Consider the following 23,142-nt stretch of genomic DNA (forward strand, 5'->3'; position numbering starts at 1 on the left):
CTAGTAAACTGTGTTACTGAGTGAATGTTAAAAAACAAAACAAAACAAAACAAAAAACCTGTGTTGCTTGCAACTGTGGTTTGTATTATATGTCTATGGACAACACTCAATAATGGAAAAGATGAATCCAGGTCAAAGACTTGGGGCATTTGATCAAAAGTGGTAAACTGTCTGGTGACCTATGTTCCCTGAGAGTTGAATAAAACAATTTCACAGAAAGCAAACATGCTTCCAGCTATTCTGCCCTGACCCATTGGTGACCTCAGGTAAACCACTCACTCTTCCTGAGCCTAGCCTCAATAATGATTGTTCCAGACAGTCATGAGTATTTCTTGCAGCATTAACATTTGTATCTGTGGCAAATTCCTAAGGGTTGGTAACTTGTGGGTGACGGTGAACCAAAAAAAAAAAACACCAAAAAAAAAACCCAAACCCTGTATTTGTTCAATATTTGCAGTTCCAAATATTGTCTGCTAATCTCACATGTTAAGCACTTTTGATTGTCTTTCTGGAGAAATAGCTGACATTTAATGGCAATAATAACTGCATTTATGATATACAGACTGGGCTACTCTGAAGGAAGTATGAGTCCATTTCCTCTGTGCGGCCGAATAAGTGGGATTTATATGATAAGATTATACTTTTAACAGGAAAAAACCTTAGGAGTTCCTGAAAAACCCAACACTTACTAAAAGGAGAACCTCAAACGTTCTAAACTACCCCGGGGGTGGGGGAAGAATCAGTTATTCTTTCAGTTCAGGTTCTAACCCATTTCTATTTATTTCAAAGCATCTAATTATCTGCTGGAAGTTATTCTGTATCTTCCAGGCAAATTATATATTTTTTATATGATTTTTAAGTTTTCCCTTAAAGGGTAAATATGTCAATAGATAGCTCAATTATAATAGGGTAAAGTTTTAGTACATTACAAGATAAATAGCATTTATGACCCCATAAATATCTTAAATAAATGTATGCTCAGAATTTATGGGTGGAAACAAATTTGGAATTAAGAAAGTGTAGGCATAATGCCTATACTGTAGGAGGGTAATCTTGTGTATTTATAAGACCTCTAGAAATATTGCATGGTCTCCCCTGGAAAGAATCCACCATTTTACACCCGAATTTCTGTAGAATTTCCCTGTTATATCTAATTTAAACCTGACATCTTTAACTTCTGACAGTGTAGTGATGGTGTGTTCAACTGCTACTAGTATACTCATTCATTTGGAAGCAGTCCTTGCTTTTATCAACTGGCTCTGGATTCCTACAGTTGTGACTTTCTGTAACATCACCATATCACCGTTACTGATAAGCCTTGCCTGTACTAGAGGTAACCCAAGAAATATCTGGGAAGAAAGGAAATGCTACACCTGAAGGCTCTCTCCTTTTCTTGCTTTCTTCTTCCCTCCTTTCCTTTCTTTCTTTGACTTGCAGTCTATCCATATCATGCCAATATAATAATTCATGTCTTTTTTTTTTTTTTTTACCAACATTGAAGGCAAGCTGGAAATCCTGACAGAATTGCTGAAACAAATGACTTGTGCTTCAGCCATTCCGTACTTTAGGGAAACTTTTTTTAAAAAGCAAAAAAGGGGCTCCAATGTCACAGAACAGTGAAAGGACAGACTAGCCTCCTTTGCTTTTGAAATTGGTGGTGTAGGAGTTGGTCAACCCATGAATGAGAGCACATCTCTGCGGGTCTAGTGTGCAAGACAGCAATTTGACTTGAAAAAGGAAAAAATGGCCCCGCGTGTCTTCCCCCCTTTCACTATCTACAGAACCACATTTGAAAAACACTAAAAGAAGCTGATTAAAAAGAATAGCTTCTAGATGGCTTTTCCTGAGCATTTTATACTTTTATTCCTTTGTTCTTCCCTTGTTTGACCTCATTCCCAATTATCGCACTGTTTCAGGGGCACAGAGATGGGATGGCTGGGAAACATAATGTGTATTAGCCCATCTGTTTTCTCTGTGAATGCTCTTCAGTATCTTTGCGTGGCAACAGGAAGGATGTGGGCTCCCTTTCAGATTCAAATAAGATAAATCAGCCCTAGCTCAGGTTGACAACATCATGCTATTGTTAAACTGTAGCTTGAGAAAGCCAGAGCCACTAGTTGCGGGGCCGGGTGGGGGGGGGGGGGGTGGGGGGTGGGGGGGGGGCGGGGGGGACGGTGCGCGGTCGGGGGTGGGGGTGGGGATGAGTAACCATTTCATCCTGGGGCTTAATCTCTATTTTTAACATCAGATCCCTAGCCCACCCCTCACTGAAAATAAGTAGAACCAAAAAACAAACTATGGGGCTTTTTAGATTTGAAGGCCAATGTTTCCAATGTATTTGCAGATGTTTTACATTGTGTAGGACAAGATTCCCAAGGCTTCTGAAGCTTGAAGACTGGCAGGTAAAACCTATCACACCCTCTCCTCAAATTTATATTTCTAAGCATGCAACATTAAGGAGTAATACATTTTTAACATAGTTAACAATCAAATATGAAACATTTGTTCTAATTTTTAAAACTGGATATTTATACTAACCACACAAAGATCAAAGCAAAACCATTAAATAGAATATGATGCAGTGCTTGACAAATACCTTATTATTGAATTTTGAAACTCACTCTATTATTAATTCTATTAGTCAAAACTTCATGATGTTGACAAGTTACTTATCCTTTCTTGAGTCTCAATGCCAACCAGGCATCTATCCACCTTCCTGCCTAGCAGGTGCCTGGCCCTTGGTGCGCTGATAAGGTGAATAAGCTATTGTCCCAGCACTAGAAGAACTTTTGATAAAACAAGTACACAGATAATTCTACACAAGACAACTGTCACTTGGAAGTTACACAGTGCTAACAGGAGCTTGGTGGTAGAAGAAGTAACTTCCAGTGGAGGGATCAGTTAAAGCTTCATTGAGGAAAAGCATTTAGTTTATCGCTTGAGAGAGGAACAAGATTTCTAAATCTAGAAATGTGTTGGAATATTCCTGTTCTCAGGAACATTCGGGGCAGAGATGGGCATCGGGAAGGCCTGGAGGCCATTTAGGGAAGAATGGCCTTGGGTCGGAGCAATGGGGCGGTCGATGCTCTGAGCAGATCGTCAGCCGAGAGAGGAGGATTGGACTTTGGATCGTGCCAGGGAGTCCCTGAAGAGTCCTGAGCAAGGGCGACTCAGTCTGGTATGGAGAGCTCTAGCCAGGATGGCTCGGTCAAAGGAGCACCTGAAGGACGGGCACTCACCAGGGAGCCGTCTAAGCCAATGTTAATGAATCTCGATTTAGGGAGTAGATGTTGAGGGCAGGATGGAGGTATAGACAAGGCTGTTGACTGGTAGACTGGGACTGGGAGACGTAGTTTATCTCTAACATTTTAGTTGACAGATTCTAGTATTTTCTAGTTTAGCATTAGTGAGGGAAATTGTTAAATTGAAGGGCCACAGAACAGGTGTAAAAATTGTTTGGGTGAAATTCCGTTCATTTCTGTACTTGTAATCTCAACATTAATTGGTCTTATGAAAAAAATTAATGTCATGGAAATGCGTCAAGGAATCCTAGAGAAGGAAAAAATCCAAATCTGGGTAATACTACTACAATGTTTCCACATTTTCTTTGAGCCCCCTATAGGATGCTTTCAGAGGAGGAGAGTCAGCTCACTTCCTATTGTGACAGGGATTAGAGAAGTGTGATTCTTTATGAACTTCAGCAGTACATACAAAAGGCCTCTGAATCCTTGGAAATAAGATAGGAAAGTGTGGGCTGGATACTAAGGCGATGAAATGAATAATAATGTTTAAATGGTGCTAATCAGTGAGTTCAAGCCCACCTAGAAGACGATCTCTAGGGACATAAAACAGGGCTCTGAGCTCTTCAACATCTTAAACATATGGAAAATGTGCTTGATAAAATGTTCAAATGCAAAAAATTTTGGAGGGATATGAAATGTTTTAGGTAATAATCTTGAGACACAAAAATATCATGATAGGCTAGACGGGCGTCCAACCTGCATCCCACAGATAGCACGTGGCCCAGGATGGCTATGAATGTGGCCCAACACAAAATTGTAAATTTACTTAAATCATTATGAGATTTTTTGTGTGTGTGTGATTACGTGTCACAACATATTTTATGTGTGCTCCAAGACAACTTTTCTTCTTCCAGTGTGGCCCAGAGATATCGAAGGGTTGGGCATCCCTGGTAGGGTAATAGGCCAGAACTGAGATGATAAAATTAGTGAGGGGAAACATGAGGACCGGAACCAAAAACTTGCACAAGTGCAGAATGGGTCATGTGGTTTAGCAGCAGCATGTGTGAAAAAGATTTGGAGGGGATGTTAGCTGAAAGTAATTTCAGTTTGAGTCAATTGTTTGAGCTGGCTGCTTAAAAGCCATTGTGACCTAATGTGGTATTTAATGAGGTTTAACATTAGGTCTGGCTTTACTTAAGTTGGGGCTCCAGAAACACTTAGAAACTTGAGAGCTTTTGATATAAACATTTTGGAAAGTTGCTCTACAAACCCAGCCCAGCTTAACCAAGGAGAGAGGTTTTGCTGGTTATCATGGAGGTCCTCCCTAAGCTTGGCTGAGCTAAAGAGGTTAATAGATTGCAGTTAAGAAGCTGCCAAAGCAAAGGTTGCATTTATCCATTCTTAGCCAGTCTGAACTTGAAGCTTTTATATTGCAATAATAAAATTTTAGGCACCCAGAAACAGAGACCAAGTCAAAGGGCTGTCCCCTCTATTCCTTACTAAATAACAACGCTAAGCAATATTAAGATATTACCTGCATTGTCTGTCTGAAGGTAGGACTCTTCAAGTGTCTGAATAGTTTTGGGTCCCAAGCTGGGTTTTGTTTTGTTATTTAATTATTTTTTTATTCTTCAAATACATTTGTCTCCACTTTCCCGCCATCACTTTCCCCTGCCCCACCCACCCCCACCTCCCTCTCCCAATCCTTCCCCACTTTGGCTTTGTCCATGGGTCCTTTATACATGTTCCTTGACTTGACCCTTCCCCTTATTTTCCCGATTACCCCACCTCCTCCCCTCTTGTTACTGTTGGTTTGTTTCTTCTTTCAATGTTGCCGGTTATATTTTTCTTGCTTGTTTGTTTTGTTGATTAGGTTCCACTTACATGTGAGATCGTATGGTATTTGTCTTTTACCCCCTGGCTTATTTCACTTAGCATAATGCTCTCCAGTTCCATCCATGCTGTCGCGAAGGGTAGTAGCTCTTTCTTTCTTTCTGCTGCACAGTATTCAATTATGCAAATGTATCATAGCTTTTTGATCCACTCATTTACTGATGGGCACTTAGGTTGCTTACAGCACTTGGCTATTGTAGATTGTGCTGCTATGAACATTGGGGTGCATAGGTTCTTTTGAATTGCTGTTTCAGGATTCTTAGGGTGTAATCCCAGCAGTGGAATTGCTTTCTTGATGATTGGAGAGGATTATGAGGATAAGGGTGCAGTGCCTATGCTGGACAGCCAACTCCCTGCAAGCACAATACTGCTATTCCTCAGTGTATAAATGATGGGCTCTGGAACTTTCAAAACTAACACTTCATGCGAGCAAATAAAGGGCAAGATTTTCCCTATTCTCTATTAGAAATATAGAATGCAAACCATCATAATTCTAAGCAAAGTTGGATTTTTTTTAAATACAGAAAATTGTTGCTATGCATTGTTCTCCTTCCTCATGCAAAGTGCCACTGATCTTCAGGAAAGCATCACATGGATCTTAGTGCACGTGATTAAGAATAGCAGGCAAGGGTCATTCTTAATTGCCTCTCTCAAGAGAGAGAAATTGTTATATGATGGGGTCAGTGGATTTTAGTTTCAACATAAGACATTTTTCTGAGGTGTTTCCATAATAATTATCTGATAAAACATTCCTTAAAACATTTTCAAATTACATACATACACACATATAAGTGTGTGTATGTATGTAATTTGAAAATCTCTATATAAAATCTAGAATTTGTTCAGGAAACAGTAATCAGGATGTTAAGAAGACCTGGAATTATGTGGGGAAATATACAAAAACTGAAAATTGTTTTTCCCAGAGAAGACATATTCGGCAGTCTTTAAAAAAAAAACTGATGGGCATTAGATGGAAGAATATTTTCTTTTTCTTTTTTAAAAAAAGATTTTATTTGTTTGGTTTTTTTTTTTTAAGAGAGAGGGAAGGGAGGGAGAAAGAAAGAGAGAGAAACATCGATACACAAGAGAAGCATCGATCAGTTGCCTCTTGCACACCTCCAGCTGGGGACTTGGCCCACAACCCAGGCATGTGCCCTGACCAGGAATCGAACCAGCAACTCTTTAGTTCTCAGGCCAGCACTCAACCAACTAAGCCACACCAGCCAGGGATGGAAGAATATTTTCTTATGACTTACTGTAATAATGAGAACTTCCCAAAGATGGTAGAGACCATCTTGACACTAGAGATGTTCTGGCAGAATTTAGATAAATAGATACTGGTTGGACTAGGTGAACTTTAAGGCTCCTTCAAGTACAGTAGCTCTAAGATTTTATGATACATTCTCCCCCATGTTGAAGCTAGCAAGGTAATCTGAGAATGTATGCCTTGAGGCCAAGGCTCCTGAGAAATTGGATTCCTGGTTGCTTAGAAGCCAAAAGGAACCAACATTCTGCCAGTGAAAAGTTCTTCAATAGTCTTCCTGCGAAGTAGATCTTACCAGATATAAAGCAAATCATCAGAATTATAAGGAAAAAGGACAAAGGACAAATACAGTGAGTAGGTTGATAAGTTTATAAAGGATTTGAATAACTCAATCAAGAGGTTTAATGTAATGGGTATATTTAGGTCCTCTGTCTCCCCCACCCCTACTAGAAAGTAAACATTTTTTAAAAATTCATGGAATGTTTTAAAAAACTGATCATATATATGCCATGAACCAAGTGTCAATAAATTTTGTGATACTGGCATCACACAAACAACTTACTCTGCAGCAATCCAAAGCAAAAACGATCACTAAAAACTCATTTGGGAATTTAAAATCACACTGCTAATAACTAATGATTCAGAGAAGAAGTAATTATGATAATTACAACATTCTTAGAACTGAGTGATGAATAAGATATTACATATTAGAACTTGTCAGATGCTGCTTAAGTTGTATTTAGAGAAAAATATTTAAACCTTATCCTAAACAGAAAAAAAAAATGAGTATCCAATTCAAGAAGTGACAAAGTGAACAAAAATAAATCCAATGAAATTAGAAGAAAAAAGTAATAAAGAGGAGTAATTAATAAAAATCAGAAAACAAACATTCACTGGAGAAGATTTACATAGAAAAAGCTGTTTATTTAAAAAGATTAATAAAATAGACAACCCTCCAAAACTGATCAAATAAAACACTACTAGGAATGAAAGAGAAAATGTAATTACATTTTTAGCAGAGATTAAAAAATAAGACCATACTATGAACAATCGTATGCCATGTTTGAAAATTTTAATGAAATAAAGGACTCGTAGGAAAATACTACTTATTACTGAAATAAGAGGAGAGAGAAAACTGAATATTCTTATAACCATTAAAGAAATTGATTCATATAACTAGTTATCTCTCCAGTAAAGAAAACAAAACCAATAAACATCTGGATTAGATGGTTTATAGGGAAAAAAGGCAAGATTCAGAGATTTTAAAAAAATGGGAAAGCACCAGTATAAACTTAGCACCAAAATCAGACAAGGAGTAGGCAGAAAAGAAAATTACAGGCACATTTTGGATATAAATACAAACATAAAAATCCTAAAAAAAAAAAAAAATCAGCAAACCAAATTCAACAGTTCATAAAACATATTTTGGCTAATTTGGATTTTTACTGATATGCAAAGAATGGTTTAACTTTAGAAAACTGATGATAATAATTATCTCACTTGTAGATTGAAAGAACCCCATGATCTTATTAATAGGCCCAGAAAAGCATTAAATAAAATTCAACACTTGTAATTTAAAAAACAAAACCTTGTGGTAAACTTGGATCAGAAGGAGACTTTTTTAACCTGATGAAAAGTATTTACTAAAATCCAGTAATAGGTAGGCATTATGCTCAATGGTGAAATGTTAGTAGCCTTCCCTTTAAATCAGGAACAAGCTAAGAAGGCATGTTCTTTCTATATCTTTGTAGCAGAGTGGTAGGATAAGAAAAATAAATACATAAAAGATAAAAGATTGAAAAGGAAGAATGAAAACATAATTATTTATACATATGATTGGTTATACAGAAAGTCTAAGAGCAATAGAGATAAATTATATATGAAAAACTGTTTCTCTGCACCAGCAACAGTTAGACAAAGTAACTTAAAAAAACAGAACACTGTACTTATGTTTTTGACCTTTATCTCTTCCTCTTCAACACATCTTGATAAAAATTATTAGGTAAAACAAGTAATCTAATGATATTACAAAAACTTGGACAGGCAGAGGGCATAATTTCGTGGAAAACTTAGAGGATTCCTCTCTGCTTTACGGTTCCCACAGAAGAATTCCACTTGAAAAAAAAAGCAACAGAGATGCTGTAGATGGGGTTACCCTGAACTGCGGTGAATCACCCATCTTACTGGAAATGAAACACAGGCAGGAAGTTCCAGGCCTCTGCAAATCAAACTCTGCCTCAAAGGAAGAATAAGGTTGACACCTTCTCTTCTCAGCTTTTAATAAAGTCAGCAGGAACCGGCCTTCCAAATGGCATCCCACATTGGGAAGGAGGCCTGTGTCTTGAAGAGGGGCATTGTCAAAAGGTAGGTAGAGAGAGAGAGTTAAGAATTTCCTGAATGTTTGCTTCTTTACCTACTGAAGATACTTCTGAAGGTTACTTAATATTTTTGTTGTTGAAATTTCACAACAATCAAGCTTGTGATAATATTTAAATTCTTATGGACTTACCAGATACAACGGACACCCTTAAATTCTTATTCTGTACTCAAATACATCCATCAGCATGGGGCTTGGTCTTCCCGTTTTTAACAGTCTTAGGGAAGGGTACTAGGGCACATACACTCCTTTTCAACTCAGAGTTGATTAATTATCAACTATGATGAAATGGCAATAAAAATAAGATAAAACTTCATGGAGAACTTTTATGTTCATTTGGATCTGACCGGGCAATTCACTTAATGAAAGCAAGATTATCTGAAAACCCTATATTAAGGTGTTTTAAAAATGTTTAAAACCTAATCATCAGAAATAACAAAAACAAGCAAAAATAGGAGAATGGTTCTCTATTTGATTGATTAAATAAATTATAGTGAATTCCTATAGTGAAACAGGGTGTAGCATTAAGATCATATTGTAAAATAAATATATTGACATTGAAAAATATTTATGATATGCGGACTGCCAAGTTAAAAAAAATAAGATATAAAACACTGAATGTAATTTCAAATTATTTTTAAATCTTCCAAATTCACACTGGGAAAGGACTTTGAGTGAAATGCTAATGTGTAATAATCTCCGACTGAGGATATAACAGGCGACTTTTGCTTTGTCCTTTATGCTTTTCTGGGTTTCTTTAAAGTACTCTACACTAGGGGTGCATATTGATGCGGCCGTTATTTTAAAGAATCCATCAAGATGAAAATATCTACAGTTCATGCAGCATAAATTTCTGGTGCTCTCCAGTACACTCACAAAGTAAGTACCGATTCATAGCAGCCAAAACAATCAATAAAAACAGTGTCCTACTGATAGTCATACTAGAGGCTCTTCTTTTCTTACTCCTGTTTGACCACCGGGGTGGTAATATTTGGCTTGGAGTATATCAGTGTCCCCAGGAGACACTGAAAGTGTTAAGCGCCCAACCCAAGGAGTCATTTACTTCCCTGAGCTTATTCTTGCACCGTCAGCAAAGGGACAGTGCAAAGCCCCCAGCCCAGCATCTGAGGTAGCAGGAAATTAACGAGAATTCTGTGCATGAACAAAAAATTACATTTACCACCTTCACAAAGTTGCTTCCCTGCTCAGCAACTTCCTTCAGCTGTCCAGCTTGGCTTCCAAGCCTCCCACCCAGGGCCCACAGATCTCTTCCATCAGTTGCCCACTGCCCCACCGCAATCTCCACCCAGGATGGAATGTATCTCCGCATAAATGTCCACACGCTTCCCACATCTCACCCATGTGCCAGGTCCCAAGCCAGTCTCACCCACCGGAGGCCTTGGGCGCAGCTCCCCAGGCTCACGTGGGTCTCCCTGTCTCTCAATTCCTCAGTTTTCCCCTAGCATTGCTCATGTGAGGGTGAGGCTTTCATATTATTTCCATGTTTCCTGTGCAAGGCAGGGTCCCGTAAGGGCTGGGCCAAGTTCTGTATCTCCTTGGTTCTCCCCATTGCCTTCTCCTAGCTCCTAGTACAGGGCTGCAATAAACGTGGTAGTTTCTCTAATCCAGGAGATAGACTTTTAAGGTGGGGTGACTTTGCTTGTACTTTCCCCAACAACAGTTTTATGAGCAATCTATCCCTTTCGGTCTGCCTGTCTTCCCCCTTCCCTCCCTCTTTCTGCTTATCCCATCCTTAAGAGAGAGAATATTTTCCTTGCTCATTCTTCTCAGCCTATATTGATATGGTTGCCTTTAATCTTCAGCTCTCATTTAGCTGCACTAACAAATGGCAAATCACTAACAGAGACAATCCATAAGGGTGCCTGTTCCTTCTGCCTTCTGACTCCCAGGCACCCTGACCCTGTGAGGGTGCTGCACCCTCTGTACCTGTTCCCATTGAGGACTGTGCACCTTTCAGTTCCTTCCTAGTTCTTCTCCTTGCTCTTCAGGACTTGAGGGGTTTACATAATCCATTCATTTACTCACCCACTCATTCAACACCTAGTTACTGAGCGCCTTCTGTTTGATCAGCACTGTTACTTAAACTCAGAATTGGAGGTCTTGAGTCCCCAACTAGATCAGAAGCTCCCTGATGGCGAAGTTTGTCTGCCACGATTACTTAAATATCACCAGAGAATCCAGTAGTGTTCTCACAATGTGCTTGGAAAACATTAAACTGATTGACTGAAACAAGGAAGAAAAAGGGAACAAAGCAGAAGGCTGTAGTTTTCATTCTGTTTATTCCTCCTTCGTGGTTTGACTAGAGATGATACAAAGACAAGGAAAGACTCAGACTCTAGCAGAGTGAGTGGGGCCGCCTTTTTTTTTTTTTCCCTGAGCCTCTGCCCAGACCAATCGAGACAGTGATGTATATGAAAGCACTCTTTACGTTGCAGAATATTTTACAAACATGAGCGCCATCATCATCATCATGACATAGCCATACTTCGGTGTGTGAAAACTTTGATTCCAAACAATAATCAACCAAGTTGCACACTCCTGCAACCAGCAGCAAAATATACCCTGAAAAGACAAGCTGACAGCCTGACAAAACCCAAATGGAAAATAAAATGAGCAAGAACAGCCACACACCCAAAAGGAGCAAACCCGCACTGCTTGAAGAAAGAAATACTTTAATTGCCTCCACACTCCCGCTCGCTTCCATCTGCTTGCATTTAAGGAAGCCCAACTACTGGGCTCCTGGCAGCTGCGGAGAAGAAAGGAAATGCTTCCCAAGTGCCTGAACGGCTGCAGCAGGCAAGGACGGAAGGTTCACCAACAAAGCTAAACTGCGAATCGAACAACAGTTTTAATGTTTGTTATGCAAAACCGAGCAAACAATCTCTGCTGGTTTCTAGACCATGTGAAATAATAACGGAAATCATTCTCGGGGAAGGCAGCAGCCGCGGGTGTGGGCAGTCACGCTGCAGTGGTCTACTCCCCGGCCGAAGCAGCTGGGAGCCTCCCAGGCAGGGAGGCGCACGCGGCCCAGGCTGCAGTTAGGTTTCCTGTGGGGAACTGACTGGAAGCGCGGACACCCACACCCCTTGGTTTGGTGTAACTCGGTCTCCCCTGGGGCCTGCCCCTGGCTAAATTCCCAAGCGCAATCTTTGTTTTTAGAAATGCCAACCTTTTGATTCTGGTCTCATTTTGATCATTTCTTCTGGGCCCTCCCTACCTTAATCTCACCAACCCCACAGTCTCCAGTCTGCTCCCAGCCTCACCCTTTCCGGGCTGCTCCCTGCTTAGGACCTGCCTGCGGAAACGCCCTAAGGAGCAATCAGGTAGTATAATTTTTTTTTTTTTTAAATCACAGCTTCTTGGATAACAGGCAGTCCATCTTTAGATGATGAAACTGTGGTGCACAGATGCCAAGAGACAAGAGGTGTTCACACCACCAGCTACAGGCAGGGATATGAGACCTCATTTCACACCTACAACATATCACCCATATGACAGAAAAGGCAAACCAGAGCTTAGTGAACTTGCTATGGGCCCAAGACTATGCTGGGTAACTTTACATACTTTATCTGAATCCAAACCTTATAATAATTATATGAGCTGGCCTCCCAGAAATTAAGCAACTTTCCCCGTATCGCAGCCAGTAATGGTGAAGTTGAGATTCATGTCCAAAGCCTGCTCTTCTAGCCTGTACTGCCTCACCCTGCAGGGTGAAGGAAGCTGCCTCTTGAGTAATTAACTCAAAACAGCTACCTCTTAAAGGCTTTAAATTCTGCGCAGGGTCTAGGGAAAGGAGAATAGCATAATAGTATGGACACCAGTGAGTCACATGGGCCCCAAGATTCAATTGCAGATTTGGAAACCAGTGGGAATGATTGTTACTGGAAACTTCTTGATTTCCCGCTATGGCTCCAGTTTTGCAGTTTGTGGGGACCCTGGACGATTCTGGAGAGGTCGCTTTTGTAAGCAGCTCCCTCTTCCACAGAATGCTAAAGCTGGCATGGCTGGGCTTTCCCTGGGCCAGGAGCACTTGGCCTCATGCACTGAAGGGCAGGCTGGGTAATGCCAATGGCAGCCAAGCTTGGGCTGCTGGGACGTACAGGGCTCTGTAGGAGTGGGAGAGGGGCCTGCTGGCCGCCCACCTGGGGTCTCCTTGTACCATCAGCAACAACATGCCCTGAGGAATCCCCTGGCAGGGAATCTTTGCCTCCAACCAGCATTCCCAACACAGCAGGCTGCTCAGCTGTGCCTGACCAGGCCAGCTCCACATCAAAGCGGGGTCTGCATTAAGTAATGGAGTCATGTGTGTGGCTCTATGTTTATGATGTAGTGTTTAAAAGAAGGGGAAGGGATTAATCAAAGAACATGTATGGATGACCCATGGACGTGGACAATGGTGTGGGGATTGACTGTGGGAGCGGGGGGTGGGCTGCACAGAGGAGGGCAAAGGGGGAAAACCTGGGACAACTATAGTAGAATAAACAAGAATAACAATAAAAAAATGATTATGTCCTTCCATACACAGAAACAGCTTCAACCTGTAGGCTGCATGTATGCAAAATGTTCGTTGGTTAAATGATGGAGTCCCTCCTAAGTGGCTGGAACTGGAAAAGAGAATTGTCCACTGTTATGTCTGTTCTGGTCTTTCATGAACAGCAACAGCGAGGAGGCTTCCTGAGCTGTCCACAGTTGAGGGGCCACCCTGGGAAAGGCTCTGATTCTGCAACTGGTTTTCTGAGCCACTGGTTAATGTTGATTGGGTACATCATGTAATTTCTATCCCTGGCTTGCTATTTTTAAGATTAAAATTCATTCAAGTCTCAAATCTGTTTCTTTGGAGCATATACCAATGGAGTAAGTATCTGCAAGTAGCTTGTGTGTTTTGTCCACTGCTTGATGGTTAAGATAAAGTTTGCTTCTCCTGGGATTCCGCTCCCCCACCACCCCCAACATTTTATGATGAAAAGCTTCAAACAAAAAGTTTTAATAATTTTACACTGAACATCTATATACTACCACTTAACTTCTTATGTTAACATTGTACCATATTTGCTTTATCACGTAGCTACCCATCTATCCATACTGCAAAATGTTTTAACTACTTTTTTTTAAAAAATAGTACTTATTTTTCTAAGGTGCAGCTTAGTGGGGAAAGCATGCTTTTTAAACAACTCTGGATGTGAATCCCTGCTTGAGTGCTTATGAGCTGGGAGACCTTAGGCAGGTATGTAATTTCTTGGAGCTTCAGTTTCCAAAGTCTTAAAATGGGGGTAACAATGCATAGGGGTGCTGTGAAGATTAAGTGCAGAAAGGTGGGGGGAAGAACCCAGAAGGACAGGCAACCAATTTTTAGTTCACAGACTATGCTCTCCTTCTCATCTATGAAACAAATTTGAATTAGTCAAAAAATAACCCAGGTACAGATGGAATTAGAATGGCAGAATGTCTGTAATTGTTGGAGCTGGGGAAGGAAGACATGGGGGGTCCATCATGCTATACTTTCTGTCTACATATTTGAAATTCCATAATGAAGCAACAAAGTTGTAAAACAACTTTGGTAAAAAAATATGAATTGGTCACTGGATTTGTCAAAAGAAGAAAAAAGGGAATCCTCGATCTGGAAAAGGTGATCTGAAACCTCTGAGGAGGTAGGGAGTGATGGCGCGCTGGGGTTACCAGCACAGGGTTAGGGAGGCCCCTGGCCCTCTCACTCCCTCGGTGAGGGGGCAGGTGGAGTGGGGACGAGGAAGGACAGGACTTGCGTGGTTGGTAAATGTTCCCCAGGTGGCAGGTTCACTACAGGGTGAGAACCTTTGTACTGGCAGGAAAGTGAAAAACCACACTTTCCATCATGTTAATTATGAGAAACACTGTGGACAATAAGTGACGTGCCAGGGTGAAGCATTACAGTTATTACTTGTTGACTAAAAACTTTAGCTTTAGGAAATGTGAGAATCAATCAGAGAGGCCCAAGCTAATGAGGTCTGACCTGGGCCCAACTCAACTTCTCTGTGCCTCAGGTGGTTAACCTACAAAACGGGAGGGCAGGACTAAATTCCTGCATGGTTGAGTTAGAGCAGAGGTCTTTGCCTGCAGTCCTTCTCAATCACTGCAAATTCAAGAACAATTCTGCTAAAGACATCAGAATTAACCTAAGAGGTCTTCATCCTCAGCCCACACTGCGCCAACCGAGGCCCATCCTGGGAAGCACTGCGATTTATCTTTGTCAGTTCTGCTTCTGTTATTCTCATGGGAACGAGCCTATGGATTCTTCTGTGACTCATTAACACAGTTAAATAACACACAAAGAACAAGGAGGATGGGTCAAACAGACAGACTTCATCCTCTTCTTATGGAATCAGAGAACAATTCACAAAGAGAAAAATCCTACAGATGATATTCAGAGGGAAATATATGCACTTTCTTTCAAAGCTACAGATGAACCATCTGCTGTGGTGTTATTAACCTTCCAATTAATAAATCCCAGCTTTTATAATAATATGCCAGTTAAGTACTGCCTCCATGAAACCTAACTTTCCCTCTCTTCAAAAATCAAACACTCATCAAATCAAATTTCAAGGATATTAATTACTGTTTAAAAGAGAAATTTAAAAACAAACAGGCAAGCAATGAATTCCATTCCTAAACAAAGCCTTGGCTGACTCAAAGTGGCCTCCACCAGCAGCGGTGCGGGTGCTGAGACGTGATGATTCGACTGATGAGTGTCAGAACAGTATATGTTAGCTGCCAACATTAAAAAGTTGGAATTGTTCATATGCTGATCACAATCTCTGGTAGTGCTGGGCCCATACTGTCTGAGACCCAGTAGCACATGCCCCTTTTAGGTGTGTGTGGCTTGTGTTTCTCCAGTTGCACACCCACCTCCCAACTGACTTGCCTTGTTTATGGACCTACCCAGTCACGAAGGCCTTTGTCTAAGAACTGTAAGGTGGGGGACACAGCCAGGGTTGGGGATCAGAAGGAACTTGCAAGAGTAGAAAAACCCTAGCTCTAAACCTGACAGATCTGGACTGATCTTAGCTCTACCATAGGAGCTGTGTGACCTTGAGCAAGTATTTTGCTCACTAGTCTGAGCTGTCGTGTGGGAAGAGAGTGAAAAAAATTTCTATAGGTAAGGATCCTGTGTGGTACCTGGCATGCAGTATATGCTCTGCTAAAGTTACTCCTTATTCCAAAGGCAAGAAAGAAAAATATTTGGCATAATCTATTATCACAACAAAATTGAGCTGACCACTGGAGATGTAGCTAAAAAATCATTATTGGGAAAAATAAGAAGGCCCAGATCATTCACTATAAATAACTAAGGAAGAGAAGCAAAAGGTAAAAAATATCAGACACTCTTCCAATGTAATAATGATCAAGGCATGGCATTCATAGCATTTTTAGTCAAAAACTGCTGAACACTCAGCATGGTGTAGGCAGGTGCACTCATAAATCATCTATCATGAAATGGGCACACATATTGAAAGAGTCTTAAAAAAAATTCACTGAAGCTCCACACAGCCTCTCACAACAACGTCAGCTAGTGCGTTGACACAGATGGGTTCCTAAAACGCTCAGCTATTGGGGGAAGCCTGTACTGCAAGGGGCCCACCCTTCAGAAAATAATTGTTTTTTGGGGGGGGGTTCCTCCTCATAGATGGTGTGATAAGTTAACATCACCCACCTCCTGATGGGATATAATATCAGGCGTGCAATGCCACCTATGAAATATTCTTGTCGAAAGGTGTTAACCTGCATCTAACAACAAGCTTCTAGATATAACAATTTTCAGGAACCGAGGAGTAAATTAACACCATGAAGAAACAGACAGTCCCAGAGTGCAAGATGTTCTACACAACAAGCAGCCAAGAACAATGAAGAAAGCCTGAATATGGACTTCACAGTAGATTACATTATGAAATTACTGTTACATTTCTTAGGTATGATAATATTGTTATAGAAAAGAATGTCCTTATTCTTAGGAGATATGTGATAAAATGTCAAGTTGTTTGCAACTTTCAAATGGTGCAACAAATATTTATACAATTGCAATATGTATTATATTTATAAAATTAGAAGAGGAAATAAAAAAAGCAAATGTGGCAAATTTAGAACTGTTGGTGAATCTAGGTAATGGCCACATAGGTGTTGGGTTTACCATCCTCCCAACTCACAGATCTGAAATTTTTCAAATAAAAAGTTGGGAAAGCAACTGGGAGAGAAGAAAAAAAAACAGTAAAGAAAAAAAATAGCCAGATCAGATAATATTACACTTTCCCTTTTCATAATTACCTCAACATTTACATTTATATTCAGGTCAGCTTCACTGTGTGCCTTTTCATTCAATACATTTTTATTTTTACCACTTTAAAAAATGCCATGTGTGCTCATTCAAACTGATGTAGCCACTGACGACTTTTTTTGCTGCCTGACATCAAAGCCAAACTTTAAACAAAGCTCCACCAGCAGGCTGTAGAAGCTGACCAGGTAGGTAGGAGGCCAAAGATACCATATCAAAACCTCCTGAAACTGACACCTAATTCACTATCTGAATGATTTTTAAGCCGGTAAGACTGGATCAAAGGCTGTGGGTGGGCATTCTCTCAGGCTTTGATCTTTTCAAAAAAATGACACTTTCTCTCCACCTGCTCTCGGTGCTGACAGAGGAACGACAGGTACAGGGTGCTGGTCAGCAGGCCACTGAGGTTTTAGAGGCTCATTCTCATGCAGTGTGTGGAGCCTGAGTCCTGGTGCAGACAGCACCATGCTATAGCCCACACAACAGCCACTCCGAATTCCGATGCAATGCCTGAGAGCTCCTGACAAAGCGGAAATTAATTCTGGGAGGCCTTTAACACGGAGAGGGCCACAAAGGGCCTGGATTCAGAGAATGCAGGTATGAATCCGGCTCTCCTGCGTATCAGCCGCACAACCTCAGAGCAGTGTTTCTCCGTGGCGGCACAATGGTCACTGTGCCCTGTGCTGGGGACAACTCTTCACTGCGCAGGACTGACCCAGCCCTGCAGCATTAGCCATGGCTGCCCCACCTCCTCTCTCACTCCATGCCAACCCTGCCTCCAGTCTACGGGAGGAGAACAAACACCCTGCACTCTCAGACACCCCCTGCCTTCGACACAGGCCAAATTCTCTGAGCCTCAGATTTTATCTGGGAGTAATACCTGTTCCACCACCCAAGAAGTGGTTTGGGAGGAGCAAATGTGCCACATCTCCGTATAAACTTAAACCAGCTATACAAGTGATACCACAACACACACTCACATAGGCAGCCTGCCAGTCAGAGGCGGGGGCGGTCCAACCACCTGGATCCCAGGTGGGATCTATCCCACAGTATTAGCTGTCCAGTCATGTACTACACACACGACAGTTACTTATTCTGGAAGCACTTCCCCTCCGTAAGTGGGAAATTTTGGTTTATAAGTGTTGCTGCAGATAAAAGCCCCACCACAGTATGACTTCAGAATGAAAGCTGATGGGCAGATAAGTGGTCTATTGGAGCTGACAAGCAGGATGGCAGTCTTAAAGTACCTTCCAAGAATCTGGCTTAGAATGGTACCAAAACTAACCTGGAACGGGCAGGGAATTACTTCAGGGATCAAGAGAACCAGGTGACAGAATACTCCCTCATGCACACCAGAGCATGGAGCGGCAGGCACCGCCTGACTTACAAAACGATGGACTGGTCTGCAATCTACATTCTTCAGCGATGCTTGCTCGTAGAAGGGAAGCTTAGAGGCTGGGCAGGGCTGTTGCAAACAACCTCATATGGGGCTGTAAGCCTTGAACAAAGCTGAGAACGAAGGCTGGAGCAATCAGTGGCACAAATTAGTGTGCCAAAGAGCCTTAAGCATGAAGATGCACAACTGCAACAGGGATTCAGCTTCTGTCTGTCTAGAGAAGGCCCACGGACCTGCACTTTTCAACAGGCTCCCTGGGTGACTGATTCCCAGGAGCTGCAGGTCGCCTCTGGGAGAACATGAACACCTCTTCAGAGATTCTCAGCTTTCCCTCACGGAACATTCTGGCTCTCATTTTGTTGCCTTCGTGAACTTGGAATTGAAGTCAAAGTGCTTCTTTGCCCTTAGGTCTGGTTAGGCTTTTGGGTTACAAAATGGCTTGTTCTTATTCTTTCTGTGTGTTCTTCTCCACTCCCTTCCCTTATAGTGTAAATGAGAAGCTAATTTTGTTTTGCTGATCTAATTTCTCCTTTATCATTCACTTTTAAAGGAGGACTAGGATGTGCTGACTGGGCAGAAAGTCTAACCCTCTTTAAGGCCAAGGCCTCAGGAATTAACAGGGGAATGCGGGGGCGCGGGGCGGGGGGCACCAGAGGCAGAGCAGGGCAAGGGTACAAGTCTTGAAGAGCAGAAGTGAAAGCAGATGCCCATTCCAGGTTCTCAGCCTTTATGAAAGAGCATGGCAACGACCCATGGGAATAACTCAGGGGATGGAAAGGGGGTTCTGGACTCAAACAGCTGTAAATGTGTGGGTTTTCCTACAGATACATTAAAATATTTAGTGCCGATATGGTATTTTTATAGTGTCACTTGACTCTGCTTACTATTCAGCTTTGGTACATTTTCCAAATTCTATTCATCTTAAAAACAGCAGACTGATAATGTTTAAGTCCCTAAATCTCTGGGCTTGGCCATCTGAAATGAGATCTTTTATCCTCCTTCAGCTTTCCAGAATGCATTTTCATACCATTCTTGCAAGAAGAAAGATTATCAGAAAAAGAAAAATGAAGGGGAGTAAAGTCGAAAGAATATCACACCAAAGCTTTTGGCAGGAAAACATTTAGGTCCTCAAGCACACACCACACCCTTTCTGGGAAGATATTACTGGTCTTGAAGCTAGGTTAGTGGATTCCAAAATATACTCACAAACAGCACAGTTACCCTCTCAAAATAGGCCCTATAATTAAAGTCTTTTCAAGTGGACTGTCCTATATCACAACTTCACATATGTTGCTTTAATCTCCCTGCTTCAGCAAATGTAGCCATACGGGGCTACAAAGGCTCTAAACTACTTGTGGTATCACTAGGAAATTGATGCAAATATACAGCCCTGTGTACCAAAATACCCAGGCTCAATCATCGGTAATGAGATCTCTCTCCTCCCTAAACACATTTTTATCACAATAGAATCGGTACCATGATTCAGAAGGAAGGACTAGCCCAGACTGAAATGCTGTTTTATCTCAGAGGTCATCTAAAGACAAACACATGTGAAGGAACTGGTGTTAAAATTCAAAATATAAGACAATCTCTTTTGTGTGAATGCTGGGATCATGTTGTGTGAGTCTCGCTTTTAGCTTTAGTTGCCAGTTGTCAGCATAAGCCTTCAGACACCCATCTGTCTGAATTTCATTTAGACCATTTTTTGTTTGGAGTCAGAGTTAATGTACGAGATAGCTTCTTGGGAACCCTTTTAGACCTATGATTCTTTGAACAAACATTTTAATGATTTCTAGTTAAATACATGTAACTAAATGTCAAAATATTTAAGATTTTAAACCTTCAAAATAATGAATAATATAGACACTAAAATTTTTTTTATTTCTTTTATGTCAGGTTTCTCAGCCTTGGAATTATTATCTTGGGTTGGATCACTCGTTTGTGAGTTCAGCGCACATTGCGGGGTATTTAGCAGCATCCCTGGCCTCCACACACTAGAAGCCAGAAGCATACACTCCCCAAGTTGTGACAATCAAAAATGTCTTTTGACATTCCCATACGTCTTCTAGGAGGACAAAGTTGGCCTGGATTGAGAACCATTGCTCTCTATTTATGTACTTATGTACTTCCCCCGGCATGGCCAGGAGAAATATATATCTAGATTTTCAAGGCATCCACAAGTTTTAGTTTTAAGAATTTCAAACTTCCTATGACTCATAATGAAGAATCAGGATCTGTGATACACTACTACTCAACAGATTTATAAACAGCACTACTGCTGTCTCAAAATAAGGGCAGCATGACCTCATTTCAGTCAAGACATTTAACAGGATGAATCTGCAACCCGATCTCCTGGACTGCTATCCTCCCTACTTTTGGGAGCTCCATTCTTAGAAGACTACTCTTAAGAAACCCTTCACAATCCACTACCAAGCACTCAGGACTGATTATGAAGGAAGAAGATTTGGGTTGGTGTCTACTAATATCATCTACAGAATCGATGGCTGACTGTGCTCCTCCAGGGCCAGACCCCCTCAGGGGCAGCATTTTTAAAGCTGTGCCAAGTGTGAAAAAGGACATGGAAAAGCAGATGCTTCCTCAAGGAGAGTTGCAGGGTGGGGAGAGATAGGAAAATAACATCAGGAGACAAAGAATCAAGGAATGGGTGATGTTAGGTTCAGTCCAAAGAAGAAAAGGTAAATGAGGAAGGAGGTCGTCTTTAAGTATCTGGTGAGCTGGTGTGTGGGAAAGTGAGTGGACTTGTCTCATTTGCTTAAAAAGTGACTAAGAGCAGTAGGTAGTTCGATAAATGTTTATCATCGGCCTTCCAGGTGCCAGGCACTGAGACGACAGGAAGAAAGAAGACCCAGTCTCTGACCTATGGAGTTCATATTGTAGTTTCATATAAGGACTAGATTACTTTCACTCCCACCCACCCGCCCTCTTCCTTTTGAACAATTTGAGCCAAATGCCCAGATATTTGTCTGTCTGTTTTTTTTTCCATTTTAAAAATTAAGGTTTAATTAACATACAGCAAAATTTACCCTTTCTATTGTATAGTTCTGTAAGTTTTCACAAATGCACACAGTTGTATAAATACCAACACAATCAAGATCTGGAACAATTTCCTCACCCCTTAAAATCTTCCTGTGCTCCTGATTGTTTTCTTAATTGGAGCAAGTGGCGTGGGGCAATACTAGGCTCATCTCTGAGAGAATGTGAATTTCCCTCTACAGGGATGCTGAGGCTTGTTTAGTTAGTGGAAGATTAGGCCAGACAAACCCTGAGGCCGGGTCCGTCCTTCTGATTCCATGAAATTAGAGGGTTGTCACTTCGACACCAGATCTTATAAACACTAGCCTATCCACAGTGACACAGTTCATTTCCCCCAACCACAGGTAAAGGCCCGACCCCAAAGCCAAATTCTTTTAGTCAAAGCTCAAAAAGAATCAGTCCACTAATGGGATTTCTGTGAAAATTACATAATATACATAGACTCCCCCCCCCAAAAAAAATCAAAAGACAGGTTTGGAAATGAAAGCCTGAACTTGGTAACTAAGGTCCAAATGAAGGGTACCATCTACTCCCAACCTTTCTTTCTCTCCCTGTTATTTTGGTTTAAAGTAACATTAACTCCAAAACTGAACAAAGATTCAACAATGTGACTTCAATTGGCTCTACGGGTGGCAGGAAGGGAAGTTACATTATCTGCGTTTGCCTAGGAAGGGGCAGACAGGGTTAGAGAAGACAAACATTTTGGCCCCACGGCTTGTACTGGAATAGGCCCTAGAGGAGGGACTGCAGTGACCAAGTCTGCTGTCCCCTGTGAGAGCAAAGGAGGCACAACCCACCCAGCTCCAGCAGCCCCTCTGCTGGGAGATATGAACACCTTTTGAGGGCTTGACCTCTGTGGCAACTGTCCAGTTTCCAAACAAGCCTGTTCTGTTATCAAGAATAACTGCTTTATTGAGCATCTACTATGTCCCAGCACTACCTAGCTCATTTTATTGTCACAATCACCTTACGAAATAGGTAACATTTTACAGATGAGGAGACTGAGGCTCTGAGAAGTTATGCAACAACCAGTAAGTGTAGAATTTGAATTTTAACCTAGGTCTCCCAAATCCAAAGACTATTCTTTTTATTATTGCTAGCAAGTGGTTGCTGAACTAAATGATCTTGGTCTCTTAGGCCACTGTTATGCTGTTTTGTAGGCTGGCTCCCAGGCATGCTGGATTCTTAAGTCTCTCTAATTTCCCATTCCCCAAGCAGCTAATTGCCTGTTTCTCTCTCATTTCAACACAGAGGCCATAAGGATCTCTCTGCTTTAGACTTTTCATTTTATTTCACTCTTTTGGTCCACAAGTTTATTACTCACATTCTCTGGTTGACTTAAAACATAAGCTAAACCTTCAAGGGCATTCTCTACCCTGCATCCAGCAGCTTTCCTAAATCTAGACTTCTTATTAAGTTTTAGAAAACCCATATTGCTTAATACCATTAGAAATAACAAGAAAAAAAGTCGTACAGTCAAAAAGCACCAATTGAATGTCAAATTTAATTATAAAATGGCATTTTGTCTAAGTTTAATGCACATTTAAAGATGCACAGAACAAAACAATGGCTTCCCTTTGTGAGCACCACTTA

General features: G+C 41.2%; 1 protein-coding gene across 4 annotated transcripts in view; it reads right to left on the reverse strand.

Annotated features, from left to right (window-relative positions):
• FYN (FYN proto-oncogene, Src family tyrosine kinase) overlaps positions 1–23,142 on the reverse strand; it is a 199,165-nt gene that overhangs the window by 86,069 nt on the left and 89,954 nt on the right. The gene's annotated exons all lie outside the window — the stretch shown is intronic.

Source organism: Pteronotus mesoamericanus, unplaced genomic scaffold, assembly GCF_021234165.1.
Source record: "Pteronotus mesoamericanus isolate MK-2021 breed Mesoamerican mustached bat unplaced genomic scaffold, CSHL_Meso_final contig_20, whole genome shotgun sequence".
NCBI classification, from domain to species: domain Eukaryota; kingdom Metazoa; phylum Chordata; class Mammalia; order Chiroptera; family Mormoopidae; genus Pteronotus; species Pteronotus mesoamericanus.